This window comes from Myotis brandtii, unplaced genomic scaffold (genome assembly GCF_000412655.1).
Source record: "Myotis brandtii unplaced genomic scaffold, ASM41265v1 scaffold850, whole genome shotgun sequence".
Taxonomy (NCBI): domain Eukaryota; kingdom Metazoa; phylum Chordata; class Mammalia; order Chiroptera; family Vespertilionidae; genus Myotis; species Myotis brandtii.
The window spans coordinates 352,707-376,066 of NW_005371455.1; positions in this window are offsets into that span (position 1 = coordinate 352,707).

Below are 23,360 nucleotides of genomic sequence, written 5' to 3' on the forward strand. Positions count from 1 at the left end.
TTTTTTCATGTATTGTTCTGTGTAGATATGTAGGTATATTTATGAACAATAATAAAAATGGATCATATTTTCCCCAAATTCTTAGTGTTTTTTAAAAAAATCACAATATATTTTGAACATATCTCTCCATCTATATTATTTTAAAGAGCATGTTTATATGAAATACTTCTTATGCAATCCTTATTGTTGAACTAATTTGTTTTGACTTGTTATACATTAAAAAATCATTTCTCGCCGTGCGGACTGAGGGGTCCCAGGTTCGATTCCCGTCAAGGGCATGTACCTTGGTTGCGGGCGAATACAATGTTATGTGAAATCTATGTATCATTTTTTGTTGTAGTTTTCGGTTTCTATATCATAGTCACTTCAGTTATTGAAAAATCTTCTAAGTATTCAGAGGGTATTATGTAATAGTATTATCAAGTTTTCATATGACCAGTTGAGAAATATTAGTAGCCTGGCCAGTGTTGCTCAGTGGTTGAGCATTGACCTATGAACCAGAAGATCATGGTCCAATTCCTGGTCAAGGCACAGGCCAGATTCAGCTTGATCCCCAGTAGGGGGCGTGCACGAGGCAGCCAATGGATGATTCCCTCTCATCATGGATGTTTCTATCCCTCTCACTCCCTCCCCCTTCCTCTCTGAAATCAATAAAAAATTAAAAAAAACACACACAGAAATATTATTAACACATTAAATTTCTTTCTCAACTCCAAAACTTTGTGTTCCCAGGTAGGCAAAGACATCCATGGGCCATTTATAAGCTTTTAGTTGGTGGAGATATGATTTTTAAATCATGACCTTTTCTTTTAGTTCTGGTCGTGATGAATACCACACAGGGTTTTTATATAAGTAGATATTATTGCATGCACACAATTTTTTATTTATAAAAATACTAATAATTGGCCCTAGCCAGTTTGACTCAATGGTTAGAGCAGCCGTGGGCAAACTACGGCCCTTTTTTTTAAAAAGAAATATTAGTAACACATTAAATTTCTTTCTCAACTTCAAAAGTTTGTGTTCCCAGGTAGGCAAAGACATCTATGGGCCATTTATAAGCTTTTAGTAGGTGGAGATATGATTTTTAAATCATGACCTTTTCTTTTTTGAGTTTTTGCTTCTGTTTTATTTTCTTTTTAAAATCTCCAGAAAGTGCAACTTGCTAATTTACCCATTAAAAGCCAAGTGTAAAATTTGTATATTTGGCCCTAGCCAGTTTAGCTCAATGACTAGAATGTTGGCCTGTGGACTGAAGGGTCTTAGATTTGATTCCAGTCAAGAGCATGTACCTTGGTTACAGGCTTGATACCTAGCATTAGTTGGAGGCAACCAATCAATGTGTCTCTCTCACATCGTGTTTTTCTGTCTTTCCACCTCCCTTCCACTATTTCTAAAATATCAATAGAAAAGTATCAACCAGTGAGGATTAACACAAAATATATTTGATGCTTTCCACTCCCCTAGAATATAAAGAATTTTGAAAATATTTCTTGTTTATACTAAGAAACAGAAGGTTTTATAAATCATATTTGGTTGTTCTTGCTAAATCACATTTGCAACAAAGCCAAGTTTTATTCTCACCATCATCATTTTTACTTTTAGATTAAATGTGTATATTCTCTGTAATAAACAGTCCTTACATACCTGGAAGTATTTGGCATAAATTCCAATAAACATGAAGTCAAAATGCAGAATAGACTATCACAGAAAAACTATGACTAACAGTACAGAGGTAGCATTTAGCAGATACATATTTATTGTTCAAAGAAATCAGAATAATAAATAAAAACAGTGACTGAGTGAGAACAACAGGAGGAACAACGTTTCTATAAAGAATGAGAATAAGTCGTAAGAAGAAAGCTTGTAGTACGTTAATTATAGAAGCAAATGTGTCAGGTCCAGTCTACAAAAACAGGTAAGTTAACAGATTCAGCCCCAACCTGCCAAGATAGGCTAGTCTTTCAGCAGGGATCATCCACAAATTTTTGCTAAAGCAATAATAATAATAATAAAAAAACATATTTAGTTGGACCCTGCAGGATCCACTATTTAGAAGGAGAAGGAGCTAAAACAGTGTTCAAGTCTGGAGAGCTAATGAGGAGCAGATTTCCATGGGGGAGTTGGCCAGATTAATTCACTTATTGTGTATCATTTAGAAAATTTACACTAGAAGATTAATTACATGTTTCTCCTTTTGAAGACCCAACATACGAGGATATTAATGCTCCTGAGAATTAATGTTTCCTCAACTATTCATGTAAAAGAATTTTATCAATGAACATGGCAGAGAAAAACAACTTAGAGATGTACAGGACAACTTGCAGAATGAACATTATACCCTACATTAAAAACAAGAGCCATCTGGAGAGTGTACAGAATTTAAGTTCAGAAAAATAGCATACATAAGCCACTGCCCAGGTCTACCTCTGTCCCCAATCATGTCAACTGATGTACACTCTCTGCACAGTGGTGCTATCAGTCATGTTAACAGGATGATATGTTAAATGATTTTGGGTGAAATTAAAGTATCTACTACCACTGTGATAACTATGTATGTTGTCAGGTGGGTACTGAAAATGTCAAGAGGAACATTTTGTAAAGTATATGATTGTCTAACCATTATGCTGTATACCTGAAACTGATACAAAATAATATGTAATGTAAACTGTAATTGAAAAATGAAACTTACAGTTCTTTTAAATTATATATATAACAATAAAATATTATTAATAATAATAGTTCAAATATTCATTTCTTGAAAGCACATTACTGATTTTAAATAACTCAGGGTAGATTTACATTACACACTTGCATTGGGATACTCCAATTTGGATGAAAAACCAAATATGAAGTTTTAACTCATCGGGAATTGGACTCAACTTTGAATAGGATCGTTGAAAACATAAAATACACTGGAACAGCAATGTTGACGTTCGCAGTGGCACTGCCATGAGTATTTCTCTCTCAATCAGGCGGAATCCCTCATCATTCTTTGAAGTACTTTCATTCCCTAAACCTTTCCTTTGGACTGAATATCTTTCTTTGTAATCTGTGCTACCTCCCGCCAAAATTTAATCATCTTTCCCCATATTTTCATGATTATAGAAAATCTTTCCTCCACTCCTTACAGAGAATGAGTTTCTTCCCAAACATGTTGAAAGTGCCTTATTATTGGCCTTACTACACTGGTATCATTACCATTTATTTTACTTATCTCTTATGGAGACTACAAGCCCATTAATTTTTTAATCTTGCCTATTTTTTAATCTTGCCTATTCATCTCCAGATTCACAAAGTTTAACACAGGGCCTTTGTATGTTACCAGTAAGTAGAGTAATATGTATTAAGTGAAATACAATTAGTTTTCTTGATTTAATATAATACCAAGAATCAGAAAAATCAGTATCTTAAAATAATTTTATATTGGATGCCATTAGTTGAGTGACTTTGCCAGTCACACCTGTAGAAAGTAGCAGATTAATTTTTTTTTTTTACTTTTGAGTCTTCTATTTTTTGGAATGAATTTGTGAAGCGATAGTATATTTAGCTTGTGCAAAAATAAGAAACTTGGCTGACAGGGCCAGTTTCTGTCTCTAGGTAACACTAGAGCAGAGGTCAGTCTACTGACAGCAATTAACCAGCCGATCCTGAAAGCTAACCTTGGTCAACAATGAGCCACCCTATCTACTCGTGTGCTTCAACATGTCAAAGCAAGGAATCTCAGGTCCTGTTTTGATGACAACAATCGTCTGACTTACAGAATTCAGCAGAATCTCTTCCCAGCCTCAATCATTTGCAGGGTAGGACTTCTGCCATTCCTGCTCTTCACAGAATAATGAGAAACTACAATAAGCAATGTAATAAAATAAAATTTCATCTAACTAATATCAACATTAGTTTTGTGACATTTAATTTAGCCAGAAATGATCACTAATGTCAATTTAGCATGGGAAGTAGAAATTATACGTTTCCAAATGGGCACTGATAAGAACTAGTAATTTATGTATATACTATTATTTTATTGTCTATGAATGAATGATAGAGATGCACAGAGGAGTTAAGAATGTTCTTGGAGGCATGAGCTCAGAAACCAGCCCTGCCATGTACGGGCCTTTAGTAGATGGCTTTGCCTCCGTAATAGTAAATATTTTGTGGTTTAGTTGTAAAAGATTAAAAAAGATAATGTCCACAATAAATACTGTTATTAAGTTTGATCTTACATGTGCTTTTTTTAAAACACTAACCTTTTTTCTTTTTTATTGAATTTATTGAGGTGACATCTTATATAATAAAAGGCCAGCAACCATAATGGCATAACAACCAGAATGACCAATCGACCAGTCGCTATGAGGTGCAGTGACCACCTCTCAGTCCCTCCCTCCAACCCGCAGGCTCCAATTACTGGCTGGCCAATGGGGAACCACTGGGGAACTGGGGTGGGTGGCGGCGGGGCAGGACTGGGGACTGGCAAGCAGACAGAAGGCAAACCTCTTGGTCTCTCCCCCCAGCCCACAGGCTCCGATAGATGGCCAGATGGCGAACGGGGAACCAGGGTGGGTGTCGGTGGCGGGACAGGACTGGGGACTGACGAGAGGGCGGAAGAAGGCCCTGATCGCAGGCTAGGCCTAGGGACCCTAACCACACATGATTTTATGCCCTGGGCCTCTAGTTGGTTAATAAAATTATATAGGTTTCAGGTGTACAATCCTATAATACATCTGTATATTGTATTGTGTGTTCACCATCCTAAGTCAAGTCTCCTTCCATCACCATTTATCCTCTCCATAATCTCTTCTGCCTCCCTCCACCCCCATTTCCCTCTGGTAATCACCATACTGTTGTCTGTGTCTATGACTTTTGAGTTTTGTTTTTATTTTTATTTTATTTATTTATTTATTTATTTTTGCTTAATCCCTACACCTTTTTCACCCAGCCCTGAAGCCCACCTCCCATCTCACAGATGTCAGTCTGTTCTCTATCTATGAGTCTGTTTCTATTTTGTTAGTTTATTTTGTTCATGGGATTCAACATGTGAGTGAAATCACATGGTACTTGTCTTTCTCTGACTGGTAAGCATCAATCTTTATTGAGTTTCTATTATACTGCAGGTAGTAAGCTAAGTTGCTTGCATTTACCATCTCATTTATTCTCACAATATACTATTATTATTTCCTCTTCAGATATGTCACTGAAGGCTACAGATGTTTAGTGATTGATTAGCTCAAGTCCCAAGCTAGGGAGTAATCAATATACTTTCTACTTTGAACATGAATTATCAAACTTTAAAACCCAGGTCCTTAACAACTCTACTCTAAGTATATAAGTACATTTTACCTTGTTAAAGATAATCAATTTATTGTGCCCTCCCTTCATTTAATGGATAGGAAACTTAAAGGCAGATTTTCTTTTATCTATTAATAACTTATCAATTGCTTTTCTATCCCTGTCATCCCATTATTTTCTGTTTCTTTAAGCCATCTCAAATTATATATAAATAAATAACATAAGAATTTGAAATATTTAACCTATCAATATTTACTAATAGATTGTCCAAGGCACTGAGAAAATCTCATAAGAAATTGACAGCATTTTATTTTGTCAATACTCCTACAATAGAGTTAAATAGGTATCTATATCAATACAAGTAATCTTAGTGCAAGAAATAAATAGAGGGGACTGTCTTAATGAAGGAGAAAAGACCCGTCAAGAATTTGAAATATTTAACCTATCAATATTTACTAATAGATTGTCCAAGTCACTGAGAAAATCTCATAAGAAATTGACAGCATTTTATTTTGTCAATACTCCTACAATAGAGTTAAATAGGTATCTATATCAATACAAGTAATCTTAGTGCAAGAAATAAATAGAGGGGACTGTCTTAATGAAGGAGAAAAGACCCCCAAAGCAGTAGTAGTTTACAATGCAAAGAGAGAAAATTGGGAAGAGGTATCCCACAAGGAAAAAGAGGTCTTAAAAGATACCTATGCCTCTATAAAAGACCTGCACTTTATTTCCCCTTTTGAAAAATATATGAGAGCTAACTAAATTACACTGCCTGCATTTTCTGGCATTTATTAGAATCATTTCAAATATCACATCTATCAATACCTAGTAATTCATATATGTAGGAGGGAGGATGTTGAGTGGTAGGAAAAGGGATATGCATATGCATAGATATGTATAGAAAACTCATATTAGATAAGAAAATAAACAAAGGTATTATTCTCCTTTAAATGATTCCCATAATTGTGAGGAGTTAATTATTTGTGTGCTCATTCAATGCCTGTACACTCCATGAAAGCGGAGAAGATATCTATTTTTTCATTTGTGTATTATGTCTAACAGTGTTTGTGACACATAGAAGTTACTTAATAAATGGATTTTCATTAGGAGAGTAGTGGAGTGTATAATCGAACTAATGAACTAATGGAGTCTGGGAATGGAAAAGTGGACAAACCAAGCTTATTCACAGAAAAAGAGTCCTAATTGGAGAGTAGTTTGTGTGTGTGTGTGTGTGTGTGTGTGTGTGTGTGTGTGTGATATATATACCTAACCTCATTCTTACTACTGATTAGCCATTTAGCTGTCCAGCGTGACCAGACCAGGATGTAGCTGGACCGTAACTACAGCCCTCAGTGGTAGAGAGGGTGTTGGAATGTGCTGTTGGAGTTTGCTGCCTTCTGGCAGACTTGGTGGGAAGGCAGTTGGAGGTGGGAGGCAAACTCTCTCTCTCTTTCTCTCTCACCCATCTCTCCTTTCCTTTCTCTCTCTAATATCACTGAATAAATTAAAACATTTAGAAAAGTAAGGGGTTGAGAAGAGGCTTACCTGATTTAAGATAAGAAGACAAGGAGAACTGGTGGTATAAGACAAGATTAGAAATCAGAAACTGACAGTCAAAATTCCCACATTGTATTCACACAGCTACAGCTTAAACTGGGGAGTAGCCCACTGTATCAGGGGTCACCAAGACCACCCTCAGGTCAGATGACCCACTAGAACAACTCTACAGTTATTATGCTTATGTTTATTCTTTATGAGAGCAAAAGAATGTAGATTTTGATCAGCAAAGAGAGAGGTGCATGAGGCAAAGCCTGAAGGAAAACAGCTGCAAACTTTCAAGTGTGCCCTTCCAGTGAAGTCAGATGGAGTGAATTTCATTTCCTCAGTAATGACGTACGACAACACACAGGAAAAGTGTTGCCAATCAGGAAACCTCGTCCTAATCTGTGTCCAGAGTCTTTATTGGAGGTCAGTTATATAGTCCTTCACCGCCTTTGTGACTGACTTCAGTTACTCAAGCTCCAGACCCTCAGATAACAAAGTTGTGTTCACCACAAATCACGTTAATATAAACTATTTGGAGAACTAGTGCAGTGTGGCTCAAGGCCTCAGGCATGCAGACACATCAAATGGAAAATTTCAGGAGCTCAGTTCCCAGGAGACAGCCGAGGGCTAGCCCTGAAAACAGGCCTTTCCTGGGACTCTACATGGTTTGAGCAGAATTAACCCTTTCCTGTGCACCCACATTGAAAAAACTGCCAAACTGTTTATTAAACAGGATTGTCAGTGCAAACCAAAAGGTAGAAGATGCATGCTTTCATGCTGTATCCACCAAATTCTCACTCTGCCATCTGCATGATGCAACTGGAAACCTGATTCATCGGATCCCATGACTTTTTTCCAATGCTTGACTGTCCAATCCTTGTGTTCCTGTGCGAATTGGAGACGTTTTATCTTGGTAACTGCAGACAGCAAAGGTGTTTGAACAGGCCTTCGGCTTCCCTATCACATATGATGCAGTGTATGGCTAATTTGCCTACAAACATCAGGTGGTCATAATAATCTGGCCACTCATATAGATATAGATATAGATATAGATATAGATATAGATATAATATATAGATATTATAGATATAGATATAGATATATAGATATAGATATAGATAGGAAATATGCAAATTAGGCCAGAACTCCATAATGGGTCACGACCAGATAAGAGGAGGTTGCCTGTGCAGGTGAGGCCCAAAGCGGAGACAGAGACAGAGATATGAGGCCAGCAAGCCGCTGCGCCCTGGCTTTGGCCAGCCCCCCGGAGCCAGAGCAGGCACGGACAGGGACAAGGGCCTGGCCCGCAGCCTCTGAGACTGAGTGCAGGCCCAGAGAGGAGACAGGCCTGCCTCCTGCAGAATCAGCGCGGGTCCCTCCCGCTTCCTGCGGAAGTGGCACAGCTCCCTCCAGGCTCCGGTGGGCGCCAGCAACTCGATTCCACCTCCCACAGAAGCCCCATGGCTCCCATGGAAGCAGCGTGACTCCTGGCGGCACGCCTCGGTTCCACCGGCTCCTGCGGAAGCGGCCGACAGCCTACTGCATGCGATATCGCGCGATGGGCTACTAGTAAAATATAAAAGCAAATCCACATTGTCATCTAAACATATCAAGAGACAGCAATAATATTCTGCCACTTACAAAATTCAAGGATTATCCCCACAATCAATGCTCATACCTTACTGACCCTCTCTTTTGGAAGTGGACATGCCTTAAAATCATACACAGGCTGAGTTAGAAACTGGTGAGCTGCACATGGATCAGGCTGTCTTTATCTTCAATTCATGTCCATTTATATTAAAATTGGTCTGACTAGACAAAATATAGTGTGTTTATCACACTCTTGCTCATGATAACATTTTAGAGGAATGCTAATTTTATGTAATGCTAATTACATACATTTTTTAATTACATTACAAAAATAAATTTTGGCCCATATCATTTCCACTGGGTTGGTATTATGCCTTCAATTGCCTTGTTTCAATCCACTGGCCTCTCCAGCTTTTACTTTTAGTTTTTATATTATTTCATAATCTCAATGTGAATCCATAAGAAGATATTCCTTAGTGCTAGTGGCTTTATTTCCAGTTTTACCTCTCTAGTTGTGAACATGGCTGACAAGTAATAAAATACTGTAGCTATTAACATCTGTTCCTAATTCATCTCATTAATTAAAACAGTAAGTTAAGGAAGGGTATTTACAGATCCTTGGCTCCAACTTGTCAAGCTAACTACTTTTTGTGAAGACTACTTTCACCAACCTGAGATTTCCCCAGAACATATTTTCTTTTCTTTTTATTAGGCCTATAGAAAGGCAGGGTTTATGATGCTAATGCAAAAGCAAATTAAAAAACAAAAAAAAAAACAAATAAACAAAAAAACACATTTCCTTCAGTTTTTGATGTTAGAGCAAAATACAAGACAATTGAGGTCAGCTAACAGGTGGCCCCATGAAATAAGCCATATAATTTTCTACTAGTCTCCTGTTGCCCTGATGAGCTCAATATCTGATAGTGGAGAGGCCTCATTTGGGAAGAACACTTCAGAAATAAGATCTCAGGGTGTTTATATAAAGTGAAATAATGAGTGAAAAGGGTCAATGATTTCACTCTTTGAATCAAACCAGACAATTTTAAAAAGTTTAATAATGTTTCGAGATGTGTGAAAATGTACCTAGTTATTATTCTAAACTTTGTTTTTAAAATATACTTTGTGAATATTATTTTGCTATGCATGCACTGATTTAATAAAATTCTACTTTAATTAAAAATAAGGCAAATATGACTATAACAAATGTGTGTATATTGTACATGTTACTGTAGAGATAAGGTGCGGTGGTCATTGTCTGGTGTCCCCGTATTGTCTACTTGAAGCCAAATGTCATCTCAGATAACTACCCTCTAGTACAACTGCATCACCCACCACTATCATTTATTGAGCTGTTACTATGCGCTAGCACTTCAGAAAGTATTTTGCATGCGCTGTTTCATTTACTTCTAAGAACAATCTGTAGAGAGCATAGTGTGCCTACTTTAAAGAAATTAGAATCCAGGGAAGCTAATAAAAGTGCTCAAAGTCATTGCTAAATGTAAGTGACAAAAAAATGGATACAAACCCAACTATGTTTATCAAGTCTGCTCTCTCAACCACTATGTGTCTCTTCTCATGCACTTCACTTGTGGCTATAATTTTATTATTGCTACTTCTGAGTCATAAGTCTATGAAGCAGGGAGATGAGATGAGGAGGTAATGAGAATGCTTTTATTGAGCAGAAAAACAGAGTGCGGTTCAGAAGAGTCAAGCAGCAAACCCAGCATTATGCAGTGTGGGGTATTACCAAGCACCACTAATCCAGGTGCAGTGGCTCCACTATTCCTGTCTCTGCCTGTATGCCATGCATCTTGAAAAGTAAAATGGGGTTTTTCCATCTCCTTCTACCTTTTATCCCTGATTTAAAGCCAAAGCTCTATTTGCCGATAATTTCCATAAAATACTATGACAGCCCTAGCCGGTTTGGCTCAGTGGATAGAGTGTTGGCCTGTGAACTGAAAGGTCCCAGGTTTGATTCCAGTCAAGGGCACATGCCTGGGTTGTGGGCTCGATCCCTAGTGGGGGACTTGCAGTAGGCAGCCGATCCATGATTCTCTCTCATCATGGATGTTTCTATCTCTCTCCCTCTTCCTTCCTCTCTGAAATCAATAAAAATATATTTAAAAAATAAAATAAAATACTATGACAAATGGGGTGATAAAAGGATACATTCTTTGTGCTCAAATTGGGAAAAAATTTAATTAAAAAACGTAATAACTGCTATATTGGGGGAACTCAAACACATTGTAGTAGAAGTGGTGAGAAAGGGACAAGTAGAGGTGACATCTGAGATTATTCTCATAGACTCAGTTTTCTTTATGGAGAAAAGGAGAGAAAGGAAATCTGAGTAAAGACAGAGTGAGCAAGATGTAAAACTCTCACGGGCGTGGTATATGGATACAAACAATAATTGGAATAATTTGCCAGGGAAAGAGTGTAAGAATTTGAAGGGGTCGAGCGAGAAATATGAAACTGGGATATCACTGTTTGGATAATGGCATTTTTCAGAGAACCTAAAGGATCCACGTCTTGTTGCCTCAGTGGATGGGAGCTGCAGAATATAAAAGCATCTCTCAGGTGAAAAAATATTCCAGAATGTTTCACAATACAGCACAATAAATTTTTCTCTGAATTCAGCAATTTTACAGAAGAGTAAAAACAAAACAAAAAGGCAGCAGTTGCATATTGAGTTGTTCACTTTTGATAATTTCATAGAATTTGTGCTTAATATGTGCTTGTTGAGCATAACCCAAGGAACAGATTAAAAAATTTGGTTGGCTAAGAATACTTTATACATAATAAATAATTTCACCACAGGGATACACATATGTTATATACTTTCACCTGTTATTCAATCCCTTTAAGGCAAATGCACAAACAGAAGTATTATATAAGGAGAAAATGAAAGGGGTAGAAGTGAGAAAAAAATATTGGCGTAATGGAAGAGAAAGAATGAGATTGGAAACAAAATCAGTAATTAGGCATCACCTGGCCCACTAAGGCGAAACTAATGTAAAACATTGGCATGTAACATAATGCATGTTTTCCAGGTCTGGCTTAAAATATTAGTGCCTAAAAGAAAATAAAAATGGGCATTAATTTGCTTTGCATAGCCAAAAAGTGTTAATATAATTTTAAAAAGCATCATATGACATTCAGAAAGTTCACTTTTTAAAAAAAGAGTGTTTCTCAGAAGATGTGATTTAAATAGAACATTTAAACATTTTTAATCTGTCTACTACTACGACATTGCTCCCTACTGCAGAGTTTTCCTGATATCACAGAGAGGGGTGCACATATGCAGTTTATTCCAGCTGGTTAACAGCACTATTTAAATTCAGAAGCATCACACACCGCTTAATAATTTACAGTCCATGTGGAACACTAGATCATATATTATTTATGATAGCAAAAGCTCAGGGACATAACAATACAGAATATATTTCTCAAGCTCCAATTATTGCCTTTCAGGTCACTTTACAGTGAAAAATTTTTGATTTGCTACTTAGGGAAGTCACTATTCATACCAGCCAATGAAAGAAACATCACTGATGGATGGCAACCTCTGGAGTGAGGTTAGATAACAAAACTAACGGAGAGGTGGGTGGTGAGCCACCAATGGTTGCACTCACAATACTCCTGAGTCATTCAGATCTGGAAATTGTCTTTAAGCAGGGCTGACCTGAGCCATTAAGAAAAAAAAAGGTATCTGTCTAGATGCCAAGAAAGTACTCTTTCCCTGCTAAAAATAACCCTTCCACCTAGTTCACTGAAGCCACTGAGGGATGATCTATAATCACATCTTCATGTATTGATTTTAAAAGCATAATGGATTCTGTGGAATACCACAATGATGCCACTCCCCACTTAAGGACTAAGGCATTCACTCCCCCAGTTTCTGGATTTGTTGGCGTCATAAAATGTCACCTGAGCCCCTCTCTGGAAATTGCAGGATTCAGAAGAGCACTGACTTCCCAAGGTTACACCACCCTCAATGAGGAGCAGCCACTATCCAATGATGGGTCCATGCAAGGGAATAAAGTCTTGGCCTTTTTGCTTTAAGTAAACAACTCTAGAAGATTATTCCAAGTCCAGAATTCCCCATGGAACAAGCTGAAGACTTTGTGGTGACTGTATCTCAGTTCGGTGCCTCCCTCTGCCCTGTCCCTCACTCTCCCACTGTTGTTGATCACAGAGGCACTCGTCAATTTCACCCACAAATACCAGCTTCAGAATCTTTTCTGGGGAATCTGACAATATAATCCTTCAGGATTCCTCAGGAAGAAGACTTTAAACTACAGATTTGGAGCTGCCACCAGCCAGCTGGCAATGGGAACTCCATTGCTGCTAGAATGTGGAACATTTTAGTGCCTTGCTTGTGTGAGCAGTGCGGTACTTGAAACTTTCACCCTTGTAAACCAGAAGGGCCATGTGCACTACTAAGAGCATATCTTAGGTATTTAAGAATTCTGTGTAAGTAATAATCATTAGGACAGGGGATTAAATGGTTCTTACTAGCAACTATTGATGCATTGTGTAAAAAAATAAAATAAAAGGCAGAGTATGATTAATGACCAATTGAAAGCTCAGAGTGAAAGCTCAAGGATTTCCTTGGTAATATATACCAAAATTCTATTTTTCTGCAGTTGGAGGACCTAAAAGCCCTTAAGATCAAGCACAGGACTTAAGTAGTAAAGTTGTAGAGGAAGTTTTAATTCTCAAATTTGGAATATGCCTTACTAAGATCAGGACCCTAATTAGGAAAGATTAAAACCCAGAAATAGGTGATAAGGCTCATCTGGGTAAATGCACTCCAAAATACAAAAAACTCAAATACTTCTGAGGATTCAGCACCCATCTAAGAGGCCCACTACTAATTGTCAAATGCTAGAGCTCCCCCTTTGGTTGAAATCAATGTAGGGGTCATTACCTTGCAAGAAAGCATGTACCCCAATCAGGATCTACCCACACCTCTCCTTTAATCCACAAGATCAATAGTCAGGATCCGGTTACAGCATAACCAAACTGGGAAAGTACAGGGCCTGCTACAAGGGGAAGGAGACCATGGCCTAGATTCAGTGCTGGACTCAGTCAATATTTACTAGTAGGTGTCAGGGGAGACCTTGTAGGATTATCTTTTGAGGATGCTGGATTAAGGAGAGAACATAAAGTTGAAAGAAGAGTTTATAGATGAGCTCCTATAATAGAAAATGTAATATCTTGGCAAGGTACTTGGAAATGATAATGGCATGATGCTAAGGTTGGTTTTTGAAGCTTGGGAAGATGATAGCCTATTCTGAATGATATAGAAATGCAAACAACATATGACTAAAAAACTCACTAATGGGGAGATAAGAAGACATTTGGCTTACCCAAATGATGCCATGTGCACTGTTGAGCAGTTCAGTGGTTGCCTCCCACAGATCAGAGCTGGCGGTTAGAGATGGCTGTTAGAGCATTGGGATCAAACGTTGGGATAGGAGTAATAAGATTGTAAAAGAATTGAAAAAAAGGTGGTGGACAGGAGGTGCAATCATCATAATAAGTAAGACTGAGAGGTAACGGAATAATATATAAACTAAGGAAGATCTAAAGATCTTATCAAGATGCTTAAAATACTTGAAGTCCCTAGAGAAGGAGTTTCAACCAGGAGGAATTTTGCTTCTCAGGGGGCATTTGGCAATGTCTAGGGGTATTTTTGGTTTGCCAACCTGGAAAACGATGCTACCGGCATCAAGGAGGTGGAGGCCAGGGATGCTCTATACATCCTACAATGCACAGGGCAGTCCTCCATGAGAAAGAATTCCCCAGACTACATGCAATGTCTGCAATTCTGAGTTTGAGAAACCCTGCTGCAGGAATAAGGACGATAGAATCAAAATAAATTAAGGATAGCTCATCAAGAGGTAGAGGGCAGACATTACCAAACAAGTCATAACTCTTAGGTGAATTTCCAGGTTGAGGCCAGTTTTCCAGATCCAGAACCCAAGGACTAAGGGAAACATAGGGGAACCCCGTGGAAAGACATTGAAAGGCCACGGGTATTGTATAATGTAATGATTCACATAGTCCTTTCCCAAAGAGACCAACAGCCATTCACTTGGGTAACTGCATACTGGAAAAGGGGAATACACAAATATTTTCAAGATTACTGGGCAGAGAAGTCAAGCTAATACTATTTATGGACAAAAGAGTTATTAGGGCTCCTAGCAGGGACATATGTGTGTATGGGGGGCTTGGTACATATTGGAGTCTAAGTGTGTCTGCTGTTTCCACAGACCCAGCCAGTAATTATTTTCAATGTCCTCAAAGTATATTTGAAATTAACATGTATAAAATTTGACAGAATTCTAAAACTGGTTACTTGACCTGCATCAGATAACTTACAGTAGTGGAGCCTCTATAACTGCTTTTCCTCACTGCCAGGCAATTAGTAAAATAGACTCACTCTGTTATCCCAGAGAGAATGGTCGAAAGTATTGTCACCTTTAAAAGATAAGGGAGGTTTCCAGCAAAAGTGGTGTAATATGGACTATTGCCTGAAGCAAATAAAATATGAGAAAATTTATATAAAATTACAATCTTACAAAAAGTAGATATGAAACAAAGAGAGTGTTGTGTGAAATATGAGAAACAAATAAGGAGAACCCAAATATTGTCCAAGTTCACTATTCTTCATAGAGCTTTCAGGCACAGCACAAGAAGACAGAATCCTAGTAGAGTCTGGCAGACTCACACAATTGAGGATACGGAATTGAGAATCCAGGGAGAGCAAGGAGGAGGGAATGTTAAGGACAGCAGAACAGAAAGCAACTTAAGGAGAGAATTCTGGAGATCTGCAGAGGGTTCTTCTCGAATGTTCAGCAGAGCAGTGATCAATACATGTGTAAGAGAAAACTACCTGGCTCAAGAAAAGAGTCACTTGAAAGGACTGTGGAAACAGTATCCGATACTCACACAAAGTAAGAAATATTGCTTACCATACACTCAGAATCACAAACCTTATAATCCATGATGGTCTGAGTAGATTAATCAGAGGGCTTTTGCCTTAGTGGTCTGGCCTCACCTAACACTAAGCTAGTCCAAAAAGGACTAACCCATCTTTCCAAATACTTAGCAATATCCCAAGATTCAACACCCAAAAAAGTAAAATTTACTATGTCTGGCATCAAATAAAATAGCACCAGACATTCAAGAGTCAGAATTAGCAGATGCTGTTACAAGTAAAATACAATTAAAGAAGAGCTTATATACTTCATTCATTCCTGCTCCTTTCTAAAAGTAAATTAATAATAATAATAACCTAAGGAAGTCAGTCTATGACAGTTTCATCTAATCATCAAGTCAGGTACTGGATGTTCTCTTTGGGTCTTTTTATTCACTCATAAATCTCTCATAAAAAAGAGGCAACATACAAGGTTTCAATTTAGGCTTAATGTAGAATCAGTCAGCTCAAGCTTTGGTCTACTATGGTTTTGCTCTACTACAAAATAGTCTAAGAAAAAATATGACTCCATAACTCTTAAATTATGTGCTGCTGCAGTCTATGTATTATTCTAGGGTATTTCATGAAGAAGGATTTCCTGTCTGCAACAGTCTTCTAGATTTTTTTTCTTAAGTCTGCTAAGCAAACACACACATATTTCAACACTTTGTCTAATCACAAAAGTTAGGGTCTGCTTATTAGAACTTTGTGTTCTTTCCAGAAATAGACTGAAAATGGCCTCTTTGTCTACTCCAGAGCTATCGGTGGGGAACCAGGGTTAGACTTGGAGGTGGTTCTCATCAGAGAAACTAAAATTCTGCCTGAAATTCTCTGCCTGAGATTTTTCATATGTATCATTTTCTTTAGGTATAGACACATACCCAAATACGATCACAAAATTCCACATAAAGAAAAAAAGTGTTCAAAACTGTCAAATAATTGTCTGTCTTTGGAATCAGGTAGATGATCAATTTTGCACCTGTACATTTAGACTTCTTTGAATGCCATTAGGCTATCACAATCTTATGAGAAGCAACTTGCTAAGAAGAACTTTGAGGCTCTATTATAGACTAAAAAAACAAAGTCAGAACTTAACACTTTAATTTTCAGATTATAACAATGAAATACAATGACTGAAACCGATAAGGCTGGCAGTGAGCAACCATTTTCTTAATCTAGTTTACTCTCATTCTTACCTGTGTGTGGTTTATTGCAACATGACTTACAGCTTTCATTCATGCTATAAACCTATCTGTCGTGAACTTTCTCTTTCTATTAATTTTATTTTCATTTTAAAGAATTTTTATTGATTTTTTAGAGAGGGAGAGAGAGAAACATCAATCAACTGCTTCCTGCATGCCCCCTACTGTGGATCAAGCCCATAATCTAGGCATGTGCAAACCAGCAAACTTTTAGTGTATGGGATGACACCCAGTTAACTGAGTCTCACGAGCCAGGAAAATTATTTAAAATGTTGCCTTATTTAAATTTCATTGAATGTTTTCCTCTTCCAGAAAGTAAATTATTGTCATTGAAAAGGGACCGGGACAGAGGTGGGTGTATCCCAGCATGGTCTGGAATGTGTAAACCATTTGCTCCGAAGTGTCCTTGGTTAGGGAAGATAAAAGTTTGCAATTTATAATCTGACTCTATATTGCTCAGCTTTTTAATTGTTTTTCTCAGTTTCCCCATTCCACTTGTCAAGGAATTGTCCTATTTTCTTACTATCCTGCCTCATTATCATCATTCCATTCCAGTCCCACACTGATGACTTGTTTTTCAGAGTTCTTTTTAATGGAATTAAGCAACATATTGTTCTCTAGTTGTGACCTCTAGCTACACTTATCTTGATTTCTAGGGAGACTTCTTGGATTTAAACCCAATGTATTGTGCCTTCAACATAGTCAGTCTGCTTTCACTGGTTCATTGCCCTAACTTCATAAATATTTGGGACTTTTTTTTTTTACTTTGAATTTTCTAATTATCCCTCATACCATTGAATGCTAAATATCTTAGAAATTTGGTCAAATCTCTGACTATTTTTGTTTGTCTTACATTCCATTCCCTTTCTCAACCTCCTGCAGCTAAGATTGTCCCAAATTAAAATTTTAAATGCCAACTAAAGTGTTCAATTATTCATCCACTGATTTTTTTTCTGGGTCTTTTTTGCATTTCTTTCCATTTTGAAGTTATAAAGCATATCTGTAATAGCCAGCTAAACATTTTTTTAATGTTTAATTATTTATTGATGTCTTATAATATACAAGTTAAGATTTGGGTGCTCTGAAATCAGGCATCCTAGGTTTTAAACTCTGTTCCACCATTTCTGTGTTGTTTCCAGCAAGTTACTTGCTCAAAACTCAAATTTGTGGGTTGCAAAATCAGAATTTAAAAAGGACCTGCTCCACAAGGTTGTGGTGGAGATTGCATGTGTATGTAAAATGACTGGCATACAAAAACTGAGCACTGATAGTTTTTTATTATCTACTAGAGGCCTGGTGCACAAATTCGTGCACTGGTGGGGTCCCTCAGGATGATCTGTAGGGATTGGGCCCCAGCTTGCACCCCAGCCTCACAAACCCCCAGCCCCACCTGGCACCTAGCTTGGCCTGGCACTGCCCGCTCACCTGCTCCATCATTCCGCCACAGTCCCACTCTTGTCGGGGCCCAACAGGGCCGGCGGCACCTCCACTGCCACCCGCTGCCAGTGCTGCGTCATTGATGCCCGCCATGTTCCGCACCGCCCCCTGGTGGTCAGCACACATCATAACGAGCGGTCGAAATCCGGGTCTCCCAATCAAACTCCCAGTTGAATGACTGCCTGTGGGGACAATTTGCATATTAGGCTTTTATTATATAGGATAATTGATTTATTCTGCCCTCCCCAGGCTTTCCCTGAGGGACTTAGATTTAAAGTCCTTGAAAGAGAAGCTATGTATTTGTTTTTGGGACTGTTAGGGTTTGGCCTGTGGCTCAGGCCAAAAAAGAATTCACAACTAAAAGAAGAGAGGTAGAGAGGAAGTTTATTTTACTTTCCAGGAAGGGAAAGGATCAAGTACTGCTAATCAATACAGGGCAAGAAACAAAAGGCAAGGTTCCCCTTTTAAAGGGTAATGGCTGCTATTGCTAAGCGACAAGGACGGGAGGAGGATTTGGGATGAGACAGTCCAGCAGGTGTCCTAGGGAGGTGTCTTATCAGTACTTCCCCCAAGCCTATAAGAGCAAAAGTTATGAAAAGTTCAAAAGAGGCGTGTTTGAAAGTGGTGAGGAGTGGTTTCTACTAACTAGAAATTCTTTGGTAAAAATTATCCCTGGGTTGTCAAACAGCAGGGAGGATAAGGAATGCAAGAATGTAGCCTTGAGAGTAGCTTATCTTGTCTTGCTGTTTGAACAGAGGAACCAGTTTGAATCAGAGGAGCTAACAATATTGGGGGTTAGTTTCCAAGTGCTTCTGATAAATTGTGGAAGGCAACAGCTAAGAAAAGGGAGGCTTTTTCTTGTCCTTACAGGGACTAATAAGACAAGTGGCAACTATAGTTACCTTTAACTCTGCTGCTAGAGTTTTATTTTTTCAGAGGCCAAAAATTGCATGCATTTTCTGAAGAACTGATGGTTGAATAAATGAGTACTGACGTGAAGCAGAATGGGATATTAGGAGCCTACGTGAAACTGAGAAAGGGACTTAAGAAGGTCCATGCTGCACCCAATTGGACACTTGTCAGTCTCTGGTCCTAGAAATGCAGCATCATGGGGAATATGTAAATGTTTAAAAAGTACTAAACTGATGCATGCAATAACTTGATAGGCTATAGCTCTTTTTTTTATGTCAATTCACCTAATCTAAATCTTAGGTTTTCCTTTTTTTAGTTCACAAATTTTTTAAACTATAGCTAAATATTCAGAATTAATTTGGATTCTTCAAATTTAAAAACTGCAAATAACTATGAAATTATGTGAACTGTACATATCTCTAAAGAACATAAGTTATGTCAGTCTACATATCTCAGGAAAAATAACAGAAACTAGGATTACTTACTATTGCTATAGCAAGTATTTGACCAATTTGTTGGGGAATGCAGTGATGGCGAACCTTTTGAGCTTGGCATGTCAGCATTTTGAAAAACCCTAACTTAACTCTGGTGCCGTGTCACATATAGAAATTTTTTGATATTTGCAGCCATAGTAAAACAAAGACTTATATTTTTGATATTTATTTTATATATTTAAATGCCATTTAACAAAGAAAAATCAACCAAAAAAAATGAGTTTGCGTGTCACCTCTGACACGCATGTCATAGGTTCGCCATCACTGGAATATAGGGTATACAAATTAAACAAACTAAGGTATATTACTTAAAAATTCAATAACTCACTTTTTGACATGGAGTAGTAAGCAGGAAACTTTGACTTCCATTGGTACGTATGACTCTTTGCTAGTATATTTCATATTATTTGTTTATTTTAAGTACCATCCTGTCTTAATGGTTTCTTACAAACTTTCCTGTTTCTAGTTACCGATAAATATTTATTTTATTTAATACTCATATATTTGCGATTTGGTTTTTCCTTCAGGGTAACCTTTTAATACTGTTTTTAATGCTATCCCCAGCCTTTTGTTTTTTTCTCCTAATTCGCACCAAAGGATATTTTTTCATTGATTTTTCAGGAGAGATAGATAGATAGATAGATAGATAGGCAGACAGACATCGATATGAGAGAGACACATCGATTGGTTACCTCCCACATGTGCCCCAGTTGGGGCTGGGGAGCAAACCTTCAACCCAGGTGTGTTCCATTGGCCCAGAATTGAACCCACAACCCTTCAGTGTGTGGGACCGACACTGTATCCACTGAGCCACACCAGCCAAGGCTATCCCAGGCATTTTTAAAACATCCTTAACAGCATAACCTTACTGTAGGGCAGTGGTTCTCAACCTTGGCTGCACATTCGAATCACCTGAGAATCTTTTTAAAATCCTGATTTCTGGGCCTCATCCTCCGGAAATTCTGTTTCTTTGTTATGGGGTGGGGCCACAACATTAGTAACAAAGAAACAATTTCCGGAGGATGAGGCCCAGAAATCAGGATTTTTAAAAAGATTCCCAGGTGATTCTAATGTGCAGCCAAGGTTGAGAACCACTGCTGTAGGGAGTAGAGATTAAAAAAAAAAAGTTTATCTAATTAACACTGAAAAATGGTGCTTAGATGAGAATTTTTAAAACATGCAACACCTGACAATTTAGTTAGGGGCCCTGACCTCTTTTCCCTTTGAATATCAAATAAAAAAATGACAACAGTCAACACAAGAATAGCTGTCCGGTGTGAATGAATCAAAATTATATCTTCTTTTTTTTGTCAGATCGGCAATAATATATTTTTGTGTGTGCTGCAGAATTTTAGTAATTAGTTTATGTGTGCCATGAGATGAAAAAGGTTGAAAATCACTAATGGATGATGTAACAATTCTGAATCTGCTTTTTATGTTTGTTAGGCTAAATAAGTAAGAAAATATGCGTTGGGTTATGGGGCCATGTTTCTCACTGTTCTACAGGAAAATATAGAAAAACAAGAGAAAAGAGCTAGAATTAATGCTGTACTAGACTGGAGTAAGATATCAGTATGAACTCAGGTTTAGTTTAATATAGATACAGATGAGTAAATACAGAAATAGCATTGTGTGTGTGTGTGTGTGTGTGTGTGTGTGTGTACATATATTAGCAGTATACATGCATATCTAACCTATATAGTTTGCTAAGAGATTTTGGAAACAATAGCAATCCAATAGCTATGAGCACACCCAGTGCTCAGGTTTTGGTTTCTAACTGTCATTAATAAATGAAAAGGACAAGGGCTCCTTGTAGAAATGGCAGATTCTAGGGTCAGGTCAGGCAATGTACCGGGTGAGCCCTGAGCACCTTCTAGTAGCAGAAAGCAAGAATGTGCTCACGGGAGTAAGAAGTACAAATTGGTTGTTACAGAATAGTCACGGGGGTGTAAAGTACAGCAAAGGGAATATAGTCAATAATATTCTAATAACTACATATGGTGTCAGATGGGTGTGAGATTTATCAGGACGATCACTTAAGTTATGTAAGGTATCATCACTGGGGTGTGCACATGAAACTAATATAATAATGTATGTCAACTATTTTTAAAAAATAAAGAATTGATTTAAAAAAATTAACCAAAAAATGTGCACAAAAAACTAAGGAGAGGATCATTTCAAAAGAATATAGAAGCCAAATTGAAAGAGCTACTAGGAAATGCCAGAAAAAAAAAGAAAAAGAAAAAGGAATGAAAGAAAGCTACTGATGGTCAAAGCTGGAACAATTTTAGAAATAAAATGCATAGTGTGGTATTGGATTAAAAACTATTGTTTAAAATAAATATGAATGAGTCCATACTGATATTAATAAATGATCAAACAAGTAAATATGTGGGGAAGAAGGGACACATCCTCTTTACAAAAGAATTACAAGTAATATAAGTAAATACTGCCCCCTCCAGGAGATGGAGCTGAATTCCATACCTATTCATGTTAAAACACTTAGAAAACTAAATTAAAAGGAAACTTTCTTAATCTGAATGAGTATGTCCAAAAATCTACAAAGAATTTATTTAATGGTTAATGTTAAAACATTTCCATTTGTAAATAAAAATGAGACACATAGGAATACTAGCCAGTGATGCAAACAAAGAAAAAAAAATTAAATGTCTGCTCAATAAAAAAGGAGACAAACATGCTATTTTTAACAAAGGGCATGGTTATGTACATAGGAAATTCTAAAGTAACATATTTTTAAAATTTGGTAATTTGGTGCTTCAAGGTTGTGCTTTAAGGCCCTTATGCAAAATCCTATATTTCTATACGTTAATGACAGTAATAGACTATAAAACTTGTAATGATATCATTTATGATAGCATTAAGACATGTCTCAAAAAATAAATTTTATAAAAGATGTACAACACTTCTACACAAAACATTGATTGACATTATGATGGAAATTAAAGGAAATCTAAGTATCTCAAAGGATATGTCATCAGATATTAAAAGAGTCAAAGTTATAAAGACGTAACTCCCAAATGAATAAATCCTGTACAATAACAATAAAATTTACTCAGGCTCTTGAAAGGTTTGGGGGTGGAGTACTGGATGTGGATAGTGTGAATTTATAAGCTTATTTGAAACTTTATATGGGAAAATAGCCAAGACAAATGTTGACAAAAAATAATGTTGGTGGCATCTACTAGATACCAAGCGTTATTTAAAATCTCCATAATATAAGACAGTATGTTGGTGCAAGGATAGACAAACAGAGCAATGGAACAGACTAGAGACTCCAGAAACAAACATAAACATGGTCATTTGATATAGGATGATGACCCTTGAGTGCAGTGCAGTGGAGAAAAAGTGATATTTTCAATACATTGTGTATCTCTTCTTCTATCCTTTTACTAATAAGCCTTTCAGTTTCTTTTAAATCATTTTGTTTTTTTTTCATTTGTCTAACATTTCCAAAACTCTAATGTCTAAAAACAGACATGAGGAGCTTGACTTTCATATCTTCACAAAGAACATTACGTTCTCTTCTTTCCCTAGCGTGTAACTCTCCTTAAGATCCCGGCTTTGTGCTTGCTTGCTATCAGCTCCAAGTAACAGTTGCAAACAAAGAAAACAAGAGCAGTTTCCTTAGTGTTGATTTCAAATCTGGATAAACTGAAGGTAAACTTTTCAAATGTATTATCACTGCCCATCTGGCGTGGCTCAATGGTTGAGCATCGACCTATGAACCAGGAGGTCAAGGTTTGATTCCAGGTCAGGGCCCATTCCCGAAGGATTGTGGCCTCAATCCCCATGTGGGGCATGCAGGAGGCAGCCAATCAGTGATTCTCTCTCATCATTGATGCTTCTATCTCTCTCTCTCTCTCTTCCTCTCCCTTTCTGTCTGGGAAA